The sequence below is a fragment of the Tachyglossus aculeatus genome, chromosome X4, assembly GCF_015852505.1.
Source record: "Tachyglossus aculeatus isolate mTacAcu1 chromosome X4, mTacAcu1.pri, whole genome shotgun sequence".
Classification (NCBI taxonomy): domain Eukaryota; kingdom Metazoa; phylum Chordata; class Mammalia; order Monotremata; family Tachyglossidae; genus Tachyglossus; species Tachyglossus aculeatus.
Window position 1 is genome coordinate 54,134,646 of NC_052098.1, and position 3,680 is coordinate 54,138,325.

A 3,680-nucleotide genomic window follows, 5' to 3' on the forward strand; every position below is an offset into this window, starting at 1 on the left:
GGCACTGTACTAAGTGCTGGGGCAGATATACGGTGATCAGGTTGGACGCAGTCTATATCCCACATGGGGCTCGCAGTCTTAATCTCCATTTTACAGATGAGGGAACTGAGGCACAGAGAGGTTAAGTGACTTGCCCAAAGTCACACAGCAGACAAGTGGCAGAGCCGGGATGAGAACGTAGGGCCTCTGATTTATTATGTGCCAAGCACTACGCTCAGTGTTGGGGCAGACACAATACAATCAGATCAGACACAGTCCCCGTCCCACAAGGGGCTCACAATCTAAGTAGGAGGGAGAAGAGGTATTGAATCCCCATTTTACATATGAGGGAACTGAGGGACAGAGAAGTTGAGTGACTTGCCTAAGGTCAAACAGCAGGCAAGTGGCAGAACTGGGATTAGAACCCAGATCCCCTGACCCCTAGTCCCTTTTTCTTTCTCATGTTAGGAAGTAGATTGGCATAAATCTGAGGGAGACTGAATGGTAAAGGTTTACGTTGTCGGGAGAGGATACCCATCCCTTCTAAATGTGACTCAAAGATGACACTCAGCCGATGTTCACTACTGCAACTAAGCTCGCTCTGTACTTAGGTGTGCATCAATTGGGACCTTTCTATACATTCACCACAGTTTCAACCCCCATCCAACAGTTCCCCTATATGTCTCTTTATGGGGGTAAGAGAGGGATTTAAAAATTGCTTGTTTCGAGGCAATACTCATGGATTGCTGTTGTTGTTGTTGTCTTATGCTGCCGAATCATGTCCAACCCATAGCGATGCCACGGACACATCTCTCCCAGAACGCCCCACCTCCATCTGTAATAGACTTTACTTGGTAAAAATACGGAAGCCATTTACCATTGCCTTCTTCCACACAGTAAACTCGAATCTCCACCCTCGACTCTCTCCCATGCCGTTGCTGCCCAGCACAGGGGTGTTTTGACTTGTAGCAGATTGCCTTCCACTTGCTAGCCACTGGCAAAGCTAGGAATGGAGTGGACAGGCCTCTGCCTGTCTCTCCCTCCCGTAGTCGAGACTGGTAGACGACTGGAAACTCTCCAGGTGCGACCCTGAGAGGCACCGATTGCTGTTAGGAAAGAACAAACTGATGTACAATAGAAGGAATGGTTTTATGGTCCTCCCTTCTTTGGATATACTAAAGAAGTGACTCTTTTTAAAATCTTTTTTAATGGTATTTGTTAAGCGTTTACAACGTGCCAGGCGCTGTACTAAACACTGCCTTAGATACGAGTTGATCAGGTTGGATACCGTCCCTGTCCCACTTGGGGCACACATTCTTAATTCCCATTTTACAAATGAGGTAATTGAGTGGTACGTCCCAATACAGTCAGTGGGGGGAGGGAATAAACCATGATATTGAGTATCAAAGAAAGAAAACATTTATTAACATACAGCAAAACATCAAAGGCAACGGATCCTGCCTTTAGCACAGGGGCGATGAAATCCCTGACACTATTTAAGCCCTCAACCCAGGGGCATTGAGAATTTCCTATCGTGGGAATCCCAGCCTCAATCTCTGCCGTCCCTTCGGAGGACAGTAAGCAACTGCGACAGGCTTTTCCCCCAGCCTTTTTATACTAGTTGACCGTTACATCGAGCTTCTTCTGCCTAATTATCCTAATCTATCAATTAACAGTTCCTTTCTGTTCCCTTCTTAGAAGGTGTCTAGCCTGGGGCCCCTGCGGGTGTGTTTTAGCAAGGAGTCTCTGTCCGGGATCACAGGAAACGATATGCCATAGGGCATTAATAGTTTAACGAGTTGTTAAGGCAAGGTGCAAACTGCACTCTTCACCCAGTTACAGGGAAATTAAGTGATTTGCCCAAGGTCATACAGCAGACAAGTGGTGGAGCTGGGATTATAATCCAGGTCCTCTGACTCCCCTTGGCCAATGCTCTCTCCACCAGGCCATGCTGACTCTTAACTATTGACGTAGAGAAGATTGAGCCCCACATGGGGACAGGGGCTGTGTCAAACCTAATTATCCTGGATCTACCCCAGTGCTTAGTACAGTGCTCAGCACACTAAAGATCAAGGAAGTAGCATGAGGAAAAGATAACAGAATATTTCAAGCTGACATGGGGAAGATGAGCGGAGAAAAATATCTGAGGAGAATTCACATAGAGATGAGGGCACAATTTGGGAAGATGAAGCTAGACGAGGGCAATAGAATGCAGTGTCCTGACGTTCAGTTAAAAGTCAACACAACTGCCTTTTTTAGGGGTATTTGTTACATGCTTACTATGTGTCAAGCACTGTTCTAAGCACTAGGGTAGATATAATCAGGTCCCTCTTCTCAATATACAACATATTAAACTCCATGTACCTCTCAGGCCTAACACAGGAAAGCTGAAACAGAGGCAAAACTGGGGCTATTCTGCCCTTCAGAATAAAGCTTGTATTTTCTCAGTGTTCCAGGCAGTTGTCTAATCCATCCCTTCTATATACACCAGAAGACTCATTAAGCCCTCTTTTCCCCAGCTCCCTCTCCCTTCTATGCCATCTATGCATTTGGATCTGTGATATTTGGGGATTTGATATTTGCCCCATCCTCAGCCCCAAAGCACTTATGTCTTGTCATATGCTGTCGAGTCGTCTCCGACCCATAGCGACGCCATGGACACATCTCTCCCAGAGTGTCCCACCTCCATCTGCAATCGTTCTGGTAGTGTATCCTAGAAGTGGTTTACCAGTGCCTCCTTCCTTGCCGTAAACTTGAGTTTCCACCCTGGACTCTCTCCCATGCCGCTACTGTGGCTCAACGGAAAGAGTACGGGCTTTGGAGTCAGAGGTCATGGGTTCAAATCCCGGCTCCGCCACCTGTCAGTTGTGTGACTCTGGGCAAGTCACTTGATTGATTGATTACCTCATCTGGAAAATGGGGATTAAAACTGTGAGCCCCCTGTGGGACAACCTGATCACCTTGTAACCTCCCCAGCGCTTAGAACAGTGCTTTGCACATAGTAAGCACTTAACAAATGCCATCATTATTATTATTATTATTATTATTATTATTATTACTGTGCCGTACAGGGGAGTTTTGACTTGCAGCAGATTGCCTGCCACTCGCTAACCACTGGCAAAGCTAGAAATGGAATGGACAGGCCTCGGCTTGACTCTTCCTCCCGTAGTCGAGACTTCCCAAGCGCTTAGTACAGTGCTCTGCACACAGTAAGCGCTCAATAAATACAATTATATATGTTTGTACATATTTATTACTCTATTTATTTTACTTGTACATATCTATTCTATTTATTTTATTTTGTTAGTATGTTTGGTTTTGTTCTCTGTCTCCACCTTCTAGACTGTGAGCCCACGGTTGGGTAGGGACTGTCTCTATATGTTGCCAACTTGGACTTCCCAAGCGCTTAGTACAGTTCTCTGCACACAGTAAGCGCTCAATAAATACGATTGATTGATTGATTGATTGGTAGAGTGCTGGAAACCCTCCAGGTGCCACTGTGAGCCCGTTGTTGGTTAGGGGCCGCCTCTGTTGCCGAATTGTACTTTCCAAGCACTTAGTACAGTGCTCAGTAAATACGATTGAATGAATGAATGAATGACCCTGAGAGGGCAAGCACTTATGTCCATACATATGAATTATATATTATGTATTTATATTAATGTTCGTTTTCCCCTCTGGACTGTAAGTTTATGGGCAGG

General features: G+C 45.7%; 1 non-coding gene across 1 annotated transcript; it reads right to left on the reverse strand.

The window, feature by feature from the left end:
* Positions 1–940: 940 nt before the first annotated feature.
* LOC119948517 lies at positions 941–1,078 on the reverse strand. Its single transcript, XR_005456908.1, has one exon. It is a non-coding gene; the product is annotated as a small nucleolar RNA SNORA7 (small nucleolar RNA).
* Between the last annotated feature and the right edge of the window lie 2,602 nt (positions 1,079–3,680).